Below are 19,718 nucleotides of genomic sequence, written 5' to 3' on the forward strand. Positions count from 1 at the left end.
TGTTTTTTGAAATTTTGAATTTTCTTCAAATCCTCAAAAATGATGAAAAACGGCGTGCTATAGTATGCCGTACGGTAGGGGCTATAGCCCATGTTCAAAAATGATGAAAAATGAGGATAACATTTTTTTCAAAAATTCAAAAAACCATGGGCTATAACCCATGTTTTTTTAAATTTTGAATTTTCTTCAAATCCTCAAAAATGATGAAAAACGGCGTGCTATAGTATGCCGTACGGTAGGGGCTATAGCCCATGTTCAAAAATGATGAAAAATGAGGATAACATTTTTTTCAAAAATTCAAAAAACTATGGGCTATAACCCATGTTTTTTGAAATTTTGAATTTTCTTCAAATCCTCAAAAATGATGAAAAACGGCGTGCTATAGTATGCCGTACGGTTCGTATGCCGTACGGTTCAAAAATGATGAAAAATGAGGATAACATTTTTTTCAAAAATTCAAAAAACGATGGGCTATAACCCATGTTTTTTGAAATTTTGAATTTTCTTCAAATCCTCAAAAATTATGAAAAACGGCGTGCTATAGTATGCCGTACGGTAGGGGCTATAGCCCATGTTCAAAAATGATGAAAAATGAGGATAACATTTTTTTCAAAAAATCAAAAAACGATGGGCTATAACCCATGTTTTTTGAAATTTTGAATTTTCTTCAAATCCTCAAAAATGATGAAAAACGGCGTGCTATAGTATGCCGTACGGTAGGGGCTATAGCCCATGTTCAAAAATGATGAAAAATGAGGATAACATTTTTTTCAAAAATTCAAAAAACGATGGGCTATAACCCATGTTTTTTGAAATTTTGAATTTTCTTCAAATCCTCAAAAATGATGAAAAACGGCGTGCTATAGTATGCCGTACGGTAGGGGCTATAGCCCATGTTCAAAAATGATGAAAAATGAGGATAACATTTTTTTCAAAAATTCAAAAAACGATGGGCTATAACCCATGTTTTTTGAAATTTTGAATTTTCTTCAAATCCTCAAAAATGATGAAAAACGGCGTGCTATAGTATGCCGTACGGTAGGGGCTATAGCCCATGTTCAAAAATGATGAAAAATGAGGATAACATTTTTTTCAAAAAATCAAAAAACGATGGGCTATAACCCATGTTTTTTGAAATTTTGAATTTTCTTCAAATCCTCAAAAATGATGAAAAACGGCGTGCTATAGTATGCCGTACGGTAGGGGCTATAGCCCATGTTCAAAAATGATGAAAAATGAGGATAACATTTTTTTCAAAAATTCAAAAAACGATGGGCTATAACCCATGTTTTTTGAAATTTTGAATTTTCTTCAAATCCTCAAAAATGATGAAAAACGGCGTGCTATAGTATGCCGTACGGTAGGGGCTATAGCCCATGTTCAAAAATGATGAAAAATGAGGATAACATTTTTTTCAAAATTTCAAAAAACAATGGGCTACAACCCATGTTTTTTGAAATTTTGAATTTTCTTCAAATCCTCAAAAATGATGAAAAACGGCGTGCTATAGTATGCCGTACGGTAGGGGCTATAGCCCATGTTCAAAAATGATGAAAAATGAGGATAACATTTTTTTCAAAAATTCAAAAAACGATGGGCTATAACCCATGTTTTTTGAAATTTTGAATTTTCTTCAAATCCTCAAAAATGATGAAAAACGGCGTGCTATAGTATGCCGTACGGTAGGGGCTATAGCCCATGTTCAAAAATGATGAAAAATGAGGATAACATTTTTTTCAAAAATTCAAAAAACTATGGGCTATAACCCATGTTTTTTGAAATTTTGAATTTTCTTCAAATCCTCAAAAATGATGAAAAACGGCGTGCTATAGTATGCCGTACGGTAGGGGCTATAGCCCATGTTCAAAAATGATGAAAAATGAGGATAACATTTTTTTCAAAAATTCAAAAAACGATGGGCTATAACCCATGTTTTTTGAAATTTTGAATTTTCTTCAAATCCTCAAAAATGATGAAAAACGGCGTGCTATAGTATGCCGTACGGTAGGGGCTATAGCCCATGTTCAAAAATGATGAAAAATGAGGATAACATTTTTTTCAAAAAATCAAAAAACGATGGGCTATAACCCATGTTTTTAGAAATTTTGAATTTTCTTCAAATCCTCAAAAATGATGAAAAACGGCGTGCTATAGTATGCCGTACGGTAGGGGCTATAGCCCATGTTCAAAAATGATGAAAAATGAGGATAACATTTTTTTCAAAAATTCAAAAAACGATGGGCTATAACCCATGTTTTTTGAAATTTTGAATTTTCTTCAAATCCTCAAAAATGATGAAAAACGGCGTGCTATAGTATGCCGTACGGTAGGGGCTATAGCCCATGTTCAAAAATGATGAAAAATGAGGATAACATTTTTTTCAAAATTTCAAAAAACAATGGGCTACAACCCATGTTTTTTGAAATTTTGAATTTTCTTCAAATCCTCAAAAATGATGAAAAACGGCGTGCTATAGTATGCCGTACGGTAGGGGCTATAGCCCATGTTCAAAAATGATGAAAAATGAGGATAACATTTTTTTCAAAAATTCAAAAAACGATGGGCTATAACCCATGTTTTTTGAAATTTTGAATTTTCTTCAAATCCTCAAAAATGATGAAAAACGGCGTGCTATAGTATGCCGTACGGTAGGGGCTATAGCCCATGTTCAAAAATGATGAAAAATGAGGATAACATTTTTTTCAAAAATTCAAAAAACGATGGGCTATAACCCATGTTTTTTGAAATTTTGAATTTTCTTCAAATCCTCAAAAATGATGAAAAACGGCGTGCTATAGTATGCCGTACGGTAGGGGCTATAGCCCATGTTCAAAAATGATGAAAAATGAGGATAACATTTTTTTCAAAAATTCAAAAAACGATGGGCTATAACCCATGTTTTTTTAAATTTTGAATTTTCTTCAAATCCTCAAAAATGATGAAAAACGGCGTGCTATAGTATGCCGTACGGTAGGGGCTATAGCCCATGTTCAAAAATGATGAAAAATGAGGATAACATTTTTTTCAAAAATTCAAAAAACGATGGGCTATAACCCATGTTTTTTGAAATTTTGAATTTTCTTCAAATCCTCAAAAATGATGAAAAACGGCGTGCTATAGTATGCCGTACGGTAGGGGCTATAGCCCATGTTCAAAAATGATGAAAAATGAGGATAACATTTTTTTCAAAAATTCAAAAAACGATGGGCTATAACCCATGTTTTTTGAAATTTTGAATTTTCTTCAAATCCTCAAAAATGATGAAAAACGGGGTGCTATAGTATGCCGTACGGTAGGGGCTATAGCCCATGTTCAAAAATGATGAAAAATGAGGATAACATTTTTTTCAAAAATTCAAAAAACGATGGGCTATAACCCATGTTTTTTGAAATTTTGAATTTTCTTCAAATCCTCAAAAATGATGAAAAACGGCGTGCTATAGTATGCCGTACGGTAGGGGCTATAGCCCATGTTCAAAAATGATGAAAAATGAGGATAACATTTTTTTCAAAAATTCAAAAAACGATGGGCTATAACCCATGTTTTTTGAAATTTTGAATTTTCTTCAAATCCTCAAAAATGATGAAAAACGGGGTGCTATAGTATGCCGTACGGTAGGGGCTATAGCCCATGTTCAAAAATGATGAAAAATGAGGATAACATTTTTTTCAAAAATTCAAAAAACGATGGGCTATAACCCATGTTTTTTGAAATTTTGAATTTTCTTCAAATCCTCAAAAATTATGAAAAACGGCGTGCTATAGTATGCCGTACGGTAGGGGCTATAGCCCATGTTCAAAAATGATGAAAAATGAGGATAACATTTTTTTCAAAAAACGATGGGCTATAACCCATGTTTTTTGAAATTTTGAATTTTCTTCAAATCCTCAAAAATGATGAAAAACGGCGTGCTATAGTATGCCGTACGGTAGGGGCTATAGCCCATGTTCAAAAATGATGAAAAATGAGGATAACATTTTTTTCAAAAATTCAAAAAACGATGGGCTATAACCCATGTTTTTTTAAATTTTGAATTTTCTTCAAATCCTCAAAAATGATGAAAAACGGCGTGCTATAGTATGCCGTACGGTAGGGGCTATAGCCCATGTTCAAAAATGATGAAAAATGAGGATAACATTTTTTTCAAAAATTCAAAAAACGATGGGCTATAACCCATGTTTTTTGAAATTTTGAATTTTCTTCAAATCCTCAAAAATGATGAAAAACGGCGTGCTATAGTATGCCGTACGGTAGGGGCTATAGCCCATGTTCAAAAATGATGAAAAATGAGGATAACATTTTTTTCAAAAATTCAAAAAACAATGGGCTATAACCCATGTTTTTTGAAATTTTGAATTTTCTTCAAATCCTCAAAAATGATGAAAAACGGCGTGCTATAGTATGCCGTACGGTAGGGGCTATAGCCCATGTTCAAAAATGATGAAAAATGAGGATAACATTTTTTTCAAAAATTCAAAAAAAAATGGGCTATAACCCATGTTTTTTGAAATTTTGAATTTTCTTCAAATCCTCAAAAATGATGAAAAACGGCGTGCTATAGTATGCCGTACGGTAGGGGCTATAGCCCATGTTCAAAAATGATGAAAAATGAGGATAACATTTTTTTCAAAAATTCAAAAAACCATGGGCTATAACCCATGTTTTTTGAAATTTTGAATTTTCTTCAAATCCTCAAAAATGATGAAAAACGGCGTGCTATAGTATGCCGTACGGTAGGGGCTATAGCCCATGTTCAAAAATGATGAAAAATGAGGATAACATTTTTTTCAAAAATTCAAAAAACGATGGGCTATAACCCATGTTTTTTGAAATTTTGAATTTTCTTCAAATCCTCAAAAATGATGAAAAACGGCGTGCTATAGTATGCCGTACGGTAGGGGCTATAGCCCATGTTCAAAAATGATGAAAAATGAGGATAACATTTTTTTCAAAAATTCAAAAAACGATGGGCTATAACCCATGTTTTTTGAAATTTTGAATTTTCTTCAAATCCTCAAAAATGATGAAAAACGGCGTGCTATAGTATGCCGTACGGTAGGGGCTATAGCCCATGTTCAAAAATGATGAAAAATGAGGATAACATTTTTTTCAAAAATTCAAAAAACGATGGGCTATAACCCATGTTTTTTGAAATTTTGAATTTTCTTCAAATCCTCAAAAATGATGAAAAACGGGGTGCTATAGTATGCCGTACGGTAGGGGCTATAGCCCATGTTCAAAAATGATGAAAAATGAGGATAACATTTTTTTCAAAAATTCAAAAAACGATGGGCTATAACCCATGTTTTTTGAAATTTTGAATTTTCTTCAAATCCTCAAAAATGATGAAAAACGGCGTGCTATAGTATGCCGTACGGTAGGGGCTATAGCCCATGTTCAAAAATGATGAAAAATGAGGATAACATTTTTTTCAAAAAACGATGGGCTATAACCCATGTTTTTTGAAATTTTGAATTTTCTTCAAATCCTCAAAAATGATGAAAAACGGCGTGCTATAGTATGCCGTACGGTAGGGGCTATAGCCCATGTTCAAAAATGATGAAAAATGAGGATAACATTTTTTTCAAAAATTCAAAAAACAATGGGCTATAACCCATGTTTTTTTTTAATTTTGAATTTTCTTCAAATCCTCAAAAATGATGAAAAACGGCGTGCTATAGTATGCCGTACGGTAGGGGCTATAGCCCATGTTCAAAAATGATGAAAATGAGGATAACATTTTTTTCAAAAATTCAAAAAACGATGGGCTATAACCCATGTTTTTTGAAATTTTGAATTTTCTTCAAATCCTCAAAAATGATGAAAAACGGCGTGCTATAGTATGCCGTACGGTAGGGGCTATAGCCCATGTTCAAAAATGATGAAAAATGAGGATAACATTTTTTTCAAAAATTCAAAAAACAATGGGCTAGAACCCATGTTTTTTGAAATTTTGAATTTTGAAAAACGGCGTGCTATAGTATGCCGTACGGTAGGGGCTATAGCCCATGTTCAAAAATGATGAAAAATGAGGATAACATTTTTTTCAAAAATTCAAAAAACCATGGGCTATAACCCATGTTTTTTGAAATTTTGAATTTTCTTCAAATCCTCAAAAATGATGAAAAACGGCGTGCTATAGTATGCCGTACGGTAGGGGCTATAGCCCATGTTCAAAAATGATGAAAAATGAGGATAACATTTTTTTCAAAAATTCAAAAAACGATGGGCTATAACCCATGTTTTTTGAAATTTTGAATTTTCTTCAAATCCTCAAAAATGATGAAAAACGGCGTGCTATAGTATGCCGTACGGTAGGGGCTATAGCCCATGTTCAAAAATGATGAAAAATGAGGATAACATTTTTTTCAAAAATTCAAAAAACCATGGGCTATAACCCATGTTTTTTTAAATTTTGAATTTTCTTCAAATCCTCAAAAATGATGAAAAACGGCGTGCTATAGTATGCCGTACGGTAGGGGCTATAGCCCATGTTCAAAAATGATGAAAAATGAGGATAACATTTTTTTCAAAAATTCAAAAAACTATGGGCTATAACCCATGTTTTTTGAAATTTTGAATTTTCTTCAAATCCTCAAAAATGATGAAAAACGGCGTGCTATAGTATGCCGTACGGTTCGTATGCCGTACGGTTCAAAAATGATGAAAAATGAGGATAACATTTTTTTGAAAATTCAAAAAACGATGGGCTATAACCCATGTTTTTTGAAATTTTGAATTTTCTTCAAATCCTCAAAAATTATGAAAAACGGCGTGCTATAGTATGCCGTACGGTAGGGGCTATAGCCCATGTTCAAAAATGATGAAAAATGAGGATAACATTTTTTTCAAAAAATCAAAAAACGATGGGCTATAACCCATGTTTTTTGAAATTTTGAATTTTCTTCAAATCCTCAAAAATGATGAAAAACGGCGTGCTATAGTATGCCGTACGGTAGGGGCTATAGCCCATGTTCAAAAATGATGAAAAATGAGGATAACATTTTTTTCAAAAATTCAAAAAACGATGGGCTATAACCCATGTTTTTTGAAATTTTGAATTTTCTTCAAATCCTCAAAAATGATGAAAAACGGCGTGCTATAGTATGCCGTACGGTAGGGGCTATAGCCCATGTTCAAAAATGATGAAAAATGAGGATAACATTTTTTTCAAAATTTCAAAAAACAATGGGCTACAACCCATGTTTTTTGGAAATTTGGAATTTTCTTCAAATCCTCAAAAATGATGAAAAACGGCGTGCTATAGTATGCCGTACGGTAGGGGCTATAGCCCATGTTCAAAAATGATGAAAAATGAGGATAACATTTTTTTCAAAAATTCAAAAAACGATGGGCTATAACCCATGTTTTTTGAAATTTTGAATTTTCTTCAAATCCTCAAAAATGATGAAAAACGGCGTGCTATAGTATGCCGTACGGTAGGGGCTATAGCCCATGTTCAAAAATGATGAAAAATGAGGATAACATTTTTTTCAAAAATTCAAAAAACGATGGGCTATAACCCATGTTTTTTGAAATTTTGAATTTTCTTCAAATCCTCAAAAATGATGAAAAACGGCGTGCTATAGTATGCCGTACGGTAGGGGCTATAGCCCATGTTCAAAAATGATGAAAAATGAGGATAACATTTTTTTCAAAAATTCAAAAAACGATGGGCTATAACCCATGTTTTTTTAAATTTTGAATTTTCTTCAAATCCTCAAAAATGATGAAAAACGGCGTGCTATAGTATGCCGTACGGTAGGGGCTATAGCCCATGTTCAAAAATGATGAAAAATGAGGATAACATTTTTTTCAAAAATTCAAAAAACGATGGGCTATAACCCATGTTTTTTGAAATTTTGAATTTTCTTCAAATCCTCAAAAATGATGAAAAACGGCGTGCTATAGTATGCCGTACGGTAGGGGCTATAGCCCATGTTCAAAAATGATGAAAAATGAGGATAACATTTTTTTCAAAAATTCAAAAAACGATGGGCTATAACCCATGTTTTTTGAAATTTTGAATTTTCTTCAAATCCTCAAAAATGATGAAAAACGGGGTGCTATAGTATGCCGTACGGTAGGGGCTATAGCCCATGTTCAAAAATGATGAAAAATGAGGATAACATTTTTTTCAAAAATTCAAAAAACGATGGGCTATAACCCATGTTTTTTTAAATTTTGAATTTTCTTCAAATCCTCAAAAATGATGAAAAACGGCGTGCTATAGTATGCCGTACGGTAGGGGCTATAGCCCATGTTCAAAAATGATGAAAAATGAGGATAACATTTTTTTCAAAAATTCAAAAAACAATGGGCTATAACCCATGTTTTTTGAAATTTTGAATTTTCTTCAAATCCTCAAAAATGATGAAAAACGGCGTGCTATAGTATGCCGTACGGTAGGGGCTATAGCCCATGTTCAAAAATGATGAAAAATGAGGATAACATTTTTTTCAAAAATTCAAAAAACGATGGGCTATAACCCATGTTTTTTGAAATTTTGAATTTTCTTCAAATCCTCAAAAATGATGAAAAACGGCGTGCTATAGTATGCCGTACGGTAGGGGCTATAGCCCATGTTCAAAAATGATGAAAAATGAGGATAACATTTTTTTCAAAAATTAAAAAAACGATGGGCTATAACCCATGTTTTTTGAAATTTTGAATTTTCTTCAAATCCTCAAAAATGATGAAAAACGGCGTGCTATAGTATGCCATACGGTAGGGGCTATAGCCCATGTTCAAAAATGATGAAAAATGAGGATAACATTTTTTTCAAAAATTCAAAAAACAATGGGCTATAACCCATGTTTTTGAAATTTTGAATTTTCTTCAAATCCTCAAAAATGATGAAAAACGGCGTGCTATAGTATGCCGTACGGTAGGGGCTATAGCCCATGTTCAAAAATGATGAAAAATGAGGATAACATTTTTTTCAAAAATTAAAAAAACGATGGGCTATAACCCATGTTTTTTTAAATTTTGAATTTTCTTCAAATCCTCAAAAATGATGAAAAACGGGGTGCTATAGTATGCCGTACGGTAGGGGCTATAGCCCATGTTCAAAAATGATGAAAAATGAGGATAACATTTTTTTCAAAAATTCAAAAAACGATGGGCTATAACCCATGTTTTTTGAAATTTTGAATTTTCTTCAAATCCTCAATAATGATGAAAAACGGCGTGCTATAGTATGCCGTACGGTAGGGGCTATAGCCCATGTTCAAAAATGATGAAAAATGAGGATAACATTTTTTTCAAAAAACGATGGGCTATAACCCATGTTTTTTGAAATTTTGAATTTTCTTCAAATCCTCAAAAATGATGAAAAACGGCGTGCTATAGTATGCCGTACGGTAGGGGCTATAGCCCATGTTCAAAAATGATGAAAAACGGCGTGCTATAGTATGCCGTACGGTAGGGGCTATAGCCCATGTTCAAAAATGATGAAAAATGAGGATAACATTTTTTTCAAAAATTCAAAAAACGATGGGCTATAACCCATGTTTTTTTAAATTTTGAATTTTCTTCAAATCCTCAAAAATGATGAAAAACGGCGTGCTATAGTATGCCGTACGGTAGGGGCTATAGCCCATGTTCAAAAATGATGAAAAATGAGGATAACATTTTTTTCAAAAATTCAAAAAACGATGGGCTATAACCCATGTTTTTTGAAATTTTGAATTTTCTTCAAATCCTCAAAAATGATGAAAAACGGCGTGCTATAGTATGCCGTACGGTAGGGGCTATAGCCCATGTTCAAAAATGATGAAAAATGAGGATAACATTTTTTTCAAAAATTCAAAAAACTATGGGCTATAACCCATGTTTTTTGAAATTTTGAATTTTCTTCAAATCCTCAAAAATGATGAAAAACGGCGTGCTATAGTATGCCGTACGGTAGGGGCTATAGCCCATGTTCAAAAATGATGAAAAATGAGGATAACATTTTTTTCAAAAATTAAAAAAACGATGGGCTATAACCCATGTTTTTTTAAATTTTGAATTTTCTTCAAATCCTCAAAAATGATGAAAAACGGGGTGCTATAGTATGCCGTACGGTAGGGGCTATAGCCCATGTTCAAAAATGATGAAAAATGAGGATAACATTTTTTTCAAAAATTCAAAAAACTATGGGCTATAACCCATGTTTTTTGAAATTTTGAATTTTCTTCAAATCCTCAAAAATGATGAAAAACGGCGTGCTATAGTATGCCGTACGGTAGGGGCTATAGCCCATGTTCAAAAATGATGAAAAATGAGGATAACATTTTTTTCAAAAATTAAAAAAACGATGGGCTATAAAACCCATGTTTTTTTAAATTTTGAATTTTCTTCAAATCCTCAAAAATGATGAAAAACGGGGTGCTATAGTATGCCGTACGGTAGGGGCTATAGCCCATGTTCAAAAATGATGAAAAATGAGGATAACATTTTTTTCAAAAATTCAAAAAACGATGGGCTATAACCCATGTTTTTTGAAATTTTGAATTTTCTTCAAATCCTCAATAATGATGAAAAACGGCGTGCTATAGTATGCCGTACGGTAGGGGCTATAGCCCATGTTCAAAAATGATGAAAAATGAGGATAACATTTTTTTCAAAAAACGATGGGCTAAAACCCATGTTTTTTGAAATTTTGAATTTTCTTCAAATCCTCAAAAATGATGAAAAACGGCGTGCTATAGTATGCCGTACGGTAGGGGCTATAGCCCATGTTCAAAAATGATGAAAAACGGCGTGCTATAGTATGCCGTACGGTAGGGGCTATAGCCCATGTTCAAAAATGATGAAAAATGAGGATAACATTTTTTTCAAAAATTCAAAAAACGATGGGCTATAACCCATGTTTTTTTAAATTTTGAATTTTCTTCAAATCCTCAAAAATGATGAAAAACGGCGTGCTATAGTATGCCGTACGGTAGGGGCTATAGCCCATGTTCAAAAATGATGAAAAATGAGGATAACATTTTTTTCAAAAATTAAAAAAACGATGGGCTATAACCCATGTTTTTTGAAATTTTGAATTTTCTTCAAATCCTCAAAAATGATGAAAAACGGCGTGCTATAGTATGCCGTACGGTAGGGGCTATAGCCCATGTTCAAAAATGATGAAAAATGAGGATAACATTTTTTTCAAAAATTAAAAAAACGATGGGCTATAACCCATGTTTTTTGAAATTTTGAATTTTCTTCAAATCCTCAAAAATGATGAAAAACGGCGTGCTATAGTATGCCATACGGTAGGGGCTATAGCCCATGTTCAAAAATGATGAAAAATGAGGATAACATTTTTTTCAAAAATTCAAAAAACAATGGGCTATAACCCATGTTTTTGAAATTTTGAATTTTCTTCAAATCCTCAAAAATGATGAAAAACGGCGTGCTATAGTATGCCGTACGGTAGGGGCTATAGCCCATGTTCAAAAATGATGAAAAATGAGGATAACATTTTTTTCAAAAATTAAAAAAACGATGGGCTATAACCCATGTTTTTTGAAATTTTGAATTTTCTTCAAATCCTCAAAAATGATGAAAAACGGGGTGCTATAGTATGCCGTACGGTAGGGGCTATAGCCCATGTTCAAAAATGATGAAAAATGAGGATAACATTTTTTTCAAAAATTCAAAAAACGATGGGCTATAACCCATGTTTTTTGAAATTTTGAATTTTCTTCAAATCCTCAAAAATGATGAAAAACGGCGTGCTATAGTATGCCGTACGGTAGGGGCTATAGCCCATGTTCAAAAATGATGAAAAATGAGGATAACATTTTTTTCAAAAAACGATGGGCTATAACCCATGTTTTTTGAAATTTTGAATTTTCTTCAAATCCTCAAAAATGATGAAAAACGGCGTGCTATAGTATGCCGTACGGTAGGGGCTATATCCCATGTTCAAAAATGATGAAAAATGAGGATAACATTTTTTTCAAAAATTCAAAAAACAATGGGCTATAACCCATGTTTTTTGAAATTTTGAATTTTCTTCAAATCCTCAAAAATGATGAAAAACGGCGTGCTATAGTATGCCGTACGGTAGGGGCTATAGCCCATGTTCAAAAATGATGAAAAATGAGGATAACATTTTTTTCAAAAATTCAAAAAACGATGGGCTATAACCCATGTTTTTTGAAATTTTGAATTTTCTTCAAATCCTCAAAAATGATGAAAAACGGCGTGCTATAGTATGCCGTACGGTAGGGGCTATAGCCCATGTTCAAAAATGATGAATAATGAGGATAACATTTTTTTCAAAAATTAAAAAAAACGATGGGCTATAACCCATGTTTTTTGAAATTTTGAATTTTCTTCAAATCCTCAAAAATGATGAAAAACGGCGTGCTATAGTATGCCATACGGTAGGGGCTATAGCCCATGTTCAAAAATGATGAAAAATGAGGATAACATTTTTTTCAAAAATTCAAAAAACAATGGGCTATAACCCATGTTTTTTGAAATTTTGAATTTTCTTCAAATCCTCAAAAATGATGAAAAACGGCGTGCTATAGTATGCCGTACGGTAGGGGCTATAGCCCATGTTCAAAAATGATGAAAAATGAGGATAACATTTTTTTCAAAAATTCAAAAAACGATGGGCTATAACCCATGTTTTTTGAAATTTTGAATTTTCTTCAAATCCTCAAAAATGATGAAAAACGGCGTGCTATAGTATGCCGTACGGTAGGGGCTATAGCCCATGTTCAAAAATGATGAAAAATGAGGATAACATTTTTTTCAAAAATTAAAAAAACGATGGGCTATAACCCATGTTTTTTGAAATTTTGAATTTTCTTCAAATCCTCAAAAATGATGAAAAACGGCGTGCTATAGTATGCCGTACGGTAGGGGCTATAGCCCATGTACAAAAATGATGAAAAATGAGGGAAAAAAAATGAGGATAACATTTTTTTCAAAAATTCAAAAAACGATGGGCTATAACCCATGTTTTTTGAAATTTTGAATTTTCTTCAAATCCTCAAAAATGATGAAAAACGTCATGCTATAGTATGCCGTATGGTAGGGGCTATAGCCCATGTTCAAAAATGATGAAAAATGAGGTTAACATTTTTTTCAAAAAATCAAAAAACGATGGGCTATAACCCATGTTTTTTGAAATTTTGAATTTTCTTCAAATCCTCAAAAATGATGAAAAACGGCGTGCTATAGTATGCCGTACGGTAGGAGCTATAGCCCATGTTCAAAAATGATGAAAAATGAGGATAACATTTTTTTCAAAAATTCAAAAAACGATGGGCTATAACCCATGTTTTTTGACATTTTGAATTTTCTTCAAATCCTCAAAAATGATGAAAAACGGCGTGCTATAGTATGCCGTACGGTAGGGGCTATAGCCCATGTTCAAAAATGATGAATAATGAGGATAACATTTTTTTCAAAAATTAAAAAAACGTTGGGCTATAACCCATGTTTTTTGAAATTTTGAAATTTCTTCAAATCCTCAAAAATGATGAAAAACGGCGTGCTATAGTATGCCGTACGGTAGGGGCTATAGCCCATGTTCAAAAATTATGAAAAATGAGGATAACATTTTTTTCAAAAATTCAAAAAACAATGGGCTATAACCCATGTTTTTTGACATTTTGAATTTTCTTCAAATCCTCAAAAATGATGAAAAACGGCGTGCTATAGTATGCCGTACGGTAGGGGCTATAGCCCATGTTCAAAAATGATGAAAAATGAGGATAACATTTTTTTCAAAAATTAAAAAAACGTTGGGCTATAACCCATGTTTTTTGAAATTTTGAAATTTCTTCAAATCCTCAAAAATGATGAAAAACGGCGTGCTATAGTATGCCGTACGGTAGGGGCTATAGCCCATGTTCAAAAATTATGAAAAATGAGGATAACATTTTTTTTCAAAAATTCAAAAAACAATGGGCTATAACCCATGTTTTTTTAAATTTTGAATTTTCTTCAAATCCTCAAAAATGATGAAAAACGGCGTGCTATAGTATGCCGTACGGTAGGGGCTATAGCCCATGTTAAAAAATGATGAAAAATGAGGATAACATTTTTTTCAAAAATTCAAAAAACGATGGGCTATAACCCATGTTTTTGAAATTTTGAATTTTCCTCAAATCCTCAAAAATGATGAAAAACGGCGTGCTATAGTATGCCGTACGGTAGGGGCTATAGCCCATGTTCAAAAATTATGAAAAATGAGGATAACATTTTTTTCAAAAATTCAAAAAACAATGGGCTATAACCCATGTTTTTTGAAATTTTGAATTTTCTTCAAATCCTCAAAAATGATGAAAAACGGCGTGCTATAGTATGCCGTACGGTAGGGGCTATAGCCCATGTACAAAAATGATGAAAAATGAGGGAACAAAAATGAGGATAACTTTTTTTTCAAAAATTCAAAAAACGATGGGCTATAACCCATGTTTTTTGAAATTTTGAATTTTCTTCAAATCCTCAAAAATGATGAAAAACGTCATGCTATAGTATGCCGTATGGTAGGGGCTATAGCCCATGTTCAAAAATGATGAAAAATGAGGTTAACATTTTTTTCAAAAAATCAAAAAACGATGGGCTATAACCCATGTTTTTTGAAATTTTGAATTTTCTTCAAATCCTCAAAAATGATGAAAAACGGCGTGCTATAGTATGCCGTACGGTAGGAGCTATAGCCCATGTTCAAAAATGATGAAAAATGAGGATAACATTTTTTTCAAAAATTCAAAAAACGATGGGCTATAACCCATGTTTTTTGACATTTTGAATTTTCTTCAAATCCTCAAAAATGATGAAAAACGGCGTGCTATAGTATGCCGTACGGTAGGGGCTATAGCCCATGTTCAAAAATGATGAAAAATGAGGATAACATTTTTTTCAAAAATTAAAAAAACGTTGGGCTATAACCCATGTTTTTTGAAATTTTGAAATTTCTTCAAATCCTCAAAAATGATGAAAAACGGCGTGCTATAGTATGCCGTACGGTAGGGGCTATAGCCCATGTTCAAAAATTATGAAAAATGAGGATAACATTTTTTTCAAAAATTCAAAAAACAATGGGCTATAACCCATGTTTTTTTAAATTTTGAATTTTCTTCAAATCCTCAAAAATGATGAAAAACGGCGTGCTATAGTATGCCGTACGGTAGGGGCTATAGCCCATGTTAAAAAATGATGAAAAATGAGGATAACATTTTTTTCAAAAATTAAAAAAACGATGGGCTATAACCCATGTTTTTGAAATTTTGAATTTTCCTCAAATCCTCAAAAATGATGAAAAACGGCGTGCTATAGTATGCCGTACGGTAGGGGCTATAGCCCATGTTCAAAAATTATGAAAAATGAGGATAACATTTTTTTCAAAAATTCAAAAAACAATGGGCTATAACCCATGTTTTTTGAAATTTTGAATTTTCTTCAAATCCTCAAAAATGATGAAAAACGGCGTGCTATAGTATGCCGTACGGTAGGGGCTATAGCCCATGTTCAAAAATGATGAAAAATGAGGATAACATTTTTTTCAAAAATTCAAAAAACGATGGGCTATAACCCATGTTTTTGAAATTTTGAATTTTCCTCAAATCCTCAAAAATGATGAAAAACGGCGTGCTATAGTATGCCGTACGGTAGGGGCTATAGCCCATGTTCAAAAATGATGAAAAATGAGGATAACATTTTTTCAAAAATTAAAAAAACGATGGGCTATAACCCATGTTTTTTGAAATTTTGAATTTTCTTCAAATCCTCAAAATTGATGAAAAACGGCGTGCTATAGTATGCCGTACGGTAGGGGCTATAGCCCATGTTCAAAAATGATGAAAAATGAGGATAACATTTTTTCAAAAATTCAAAAAACGATGGGCTATAACCCATGTTTTTTGAAATTTTGAATTTTCTTCAAATCCTCAAAATTGATGAAAAACGGCGTGCTATAGTATGCCGTACGGTAGGGGCTATAGCCCATGTTCAAAAATGATGAAAAATTAGGATAACATTTTTTTCAAAAATTCAAAAAACGATGGGCTATTACCCATGTTTTTTGAAATTTTGAATTTTCTTCAAATCCTCAAAAATGATGAAAAACGGCGTGCTATAGTATGGCATGAATTGAACAAAGGGCATTGTTCAATTCATCAAAACATTTAGAGACAAACAAATAGACACTTATATGTAGTTAAAGCAACAGAGTTAAGCAACAGAAACAAACAACAATGGATTCTACAGTGTAAAGACACCAATTTAATTATAAATGTCAATAAAGTTGAATATCTAATAATATCAATTTAAAATGTATTATCCAATACAAATTTCCTTACCATTTTTAATGTTTTAGTTTTGTATTGCTATTTTTATTTGCTAATTGTAGATTGACCTACTTTTTGTTTCTGGCATTCCGCTGCTTGTTATTTTTTATTTTATTTTCATGTGAAGTACTTTGAGTTGCATTTTATGTATGACATGTGCTATATAAATAAAGTTTAATATGTGAAGTACTTTAGTTGTCAAGGATGCAGACAGAGTTGAACCCAGGAGCAAAGTCACAACAAACTAGAGTATAATAATAAAGTATTTAATAAAGAATTACGAGATATCTTACACAGGGGAATGCAGGTAGGAATCAGGCATGAATCAGAATGACATCAAAGTCAACACATGAACAGGCAGGACATCTGTGACACAGGTTATGAACTGACAATGAGTGTTTGTACTGAGTCCAGTTTTATAGTGAGCAGGTTGATTGGAGAAGTGTTCACTGCTGGGCTGATTAGGTAGTTGACAGGTGTGTAAATGGAACTGGGTGTGCTGGAATGGGATATGGGAGGCCAGTGTGGAGACTGAGGGAGAGACAGAATGTGACAGAGTTGCATTTTATGTATGAAATGTGCTAGATAAATAAAGTTTACACCACTGACTGTCCCTCCATATAAAATAAAGGCGAAAGTCACAAAAGAAAATTGATCAGTTACATCTTTATTAAATGATTCTTCATAGTCTGGAATCAGACTATGAAGAATCATTTAATAAAGGAATACTTCCAGATTCAGTTAAAGATTAGCTACAATAATTGTGATATTAAAAGTTAAATGCTCGTCATATGACATAACAGAGAGGAATGGGCCGGACCCTGCGCGCAAGGGGACAATTTACAATTTGACAATTTAGGCATTTAGCAGACGCTCTTAATCCAGAGCGACTTACATTAAGCAAGAACAAAAGCATGGGAATACATCACATAAAAGCATTTATCATGAAGTGGAAAACAGGAAACAAGAAATGGGTAATACATTTTAAATTGATATTGTAATCACAGACTTTCTTCTTGGTGTCTTTGAACTATAATTTGACATTTGATTTAAACATACAAAAGGACAAAAGTGTCATCAAAGCAGGTTATTGAGCAATGCAGGGCCTCGCACCCCATATAGGTCAGCAGAAGCTGGCTAATAGTAGCCTACTATTACCATCGCTTTTCGTGTTGCTTTGCTTTGTGACACTTGAGTTCATTGCATGTGAATAGGCCTAGACAGTTAAATAAATAAAACAAGAAAAATACTAAAATAGCCAATCTACAATCTGGCTCATATTACATAATTTTCACATTTTGTGCCCATATATGGAGCTGAGTGGACCTGGCCCCTTTTGTGGCCATATATGGAGCTGAGTGATTGCTGATGCAACACACTCCATATTTGGATAGCGACAGACACACACACAGACAGACAGACAGACAGACATGATCTGCTAGGTCTCATAGTAAGTGCTCACTGGATTCGCAATCACTGCGTTCGCAATAATGAGAAGAACCCATTGCAGCTAATGCTAACATATGCTGCAATGTCCATGTCTATGCCAAAATGAACCAAAAATGTTCCAAATTAAAGTCGATTCCTTGGTGAGACCTGGTTGACGCCACGGTGCCTTTCACTAATTTCCAAACGCCTTGTACGATTTAATAAAAAAATATGAAATATTCACACATAATAAGAAGAACCCATCATCATCATCATCATCCAGCAGCTAGCTAACATGCTAACAGATACTACATGTCCATAACTAAGCCAAAAATGGACAGAAATGTTCCAAATTAAAATCGTTCCCTTATTGGCCCCTGGAGAAAGCCCTGCCGCCTTTAAATATTTTCCAAACGCCTTGTACGATTTAATAAAAAAATATGAAATATTCACACATAATATTAAGAACCCATCATCATCATCATCATCATCATCCAGCAGCTAGCTAACATGCTAACAGATACTACATGTCCATAACTAAGCCAAAAATGGACAGAAATGTTCCAAATTAAAATCGTTCCCTTATTGGCCCCTGGAGAAAGCCCTGCTGCCTTTAAATATTTTCCAAACACCTTGTACGATTTATTAAAATTATGAATACATCCATCCACCGCACACTGTAACAAGATGGCCGCCGCCGTGCTGTTTTGGAATTACTGAGAGGTAGGGGCGGGACCATGCCACCATTGGCTCCTGGGTTGGAACCCCAGTTGGAACCAGCCAATGGTAGCCTGCACGATCCGGGCACCGGGCAATCGGTGGCCCGGAAGTTGCAACATTGTTGAAACACTTGGAACAAAAAAAGGACGAAGATCGATGGAACTCGACCGAGCGTGCTGGTTACTACAACACAGATTTTCTGTGCTAGTTGATGTTAGTGTGGAATGCAAAGTGTCAGTAAAGATTTGAATATGTCGGGGTTCGAACCGGCACACTTCTACTAGGTATACTACGGATATCATTTGACTTATCCGTTGGCCCACTGAGGCACACAATCATGGGTATTTGCATACTGGGGCCCGATTATAATCGTGGACAATGACAATGTCATTTTCTTGACTTTTGACAATGAAAAACTACACACTATAGTAAATATAGTAAACTAAATGGAAATGGAAATTGCGGAAATTGCGGAAATGGAAATTGCGGAAATTGTAATTGCGGAAATTGCAGAAATTAGCAGACGCTCTTAATCCAGAGCGATTTACATTAAGCAAGAACAAAAGCATGGGAATACATCACATAAAAGCATTTATCATGAAACATGCGTGCGTATATATAATTGCACCACTGAAGAATCCCAACAATGTGAAGTGAGGGGCGCTCTCATCGTCAGATTCGCCGCATGGAGCTGGGGGGCGATGGGCTGAAGTCCAGGGGCGATGAGCTGGATAGGGGGAGGAAGAGGAGGAGGAGGAGGAGGAGGCAGCAGGTAGGCTGGCGGATGATGAGTGGACGGAGACTGATGGCAGCCATTGGACGGTGAAGAGAGAGGCTCGGAGCTAATGTCAGAGACACTGGGCTGGTCCACAGTCAGGTGAAGGATCATTTAAAATCACAATAAAGTGGAAAACAGGAAACAAGAAATGGGTAATACATTTTAAATTGATATTGTAATCACAGACTATCTTCTTGGTGTCTTTGAACTATAATTTGACATTTGATTTAAACATACAAAAGGACAAAAGTGTCATCAAAGCAGGTTATTGAGCAATGCAGGGCCTCGCACCCCATATAGGTCAGCAGAAGCTGGCTAATAGTACTATTATCATCGCTTTTCGTGTTGCTTTGTGACACTTTAGTTCATTGCATGTGAATAGGCCTAGACAGTTAAATAAATAAAACAAGAAAAATACTAAAATAGCCAATCTACAATCTGGCTCATATTACATAATTTTCACATTTTGTGCCCATATATGGAGCTGAGTGGACCTGGCC

The sequence above is a fragment of the Protomyctophum bolini genome, assembly GCF_963924005.1.
Source record: "Protomyctophum bolini genome assembly, chromosome: 10".
In the NCBI taxonomy this organism is placed as follows: domain Eukaryota; kingdom Metazoa; phylum Chordata; class Actinopteri; order Myctophiformes; family Myctophidae; genus Protomyctophum; species Protomyctophum bolini.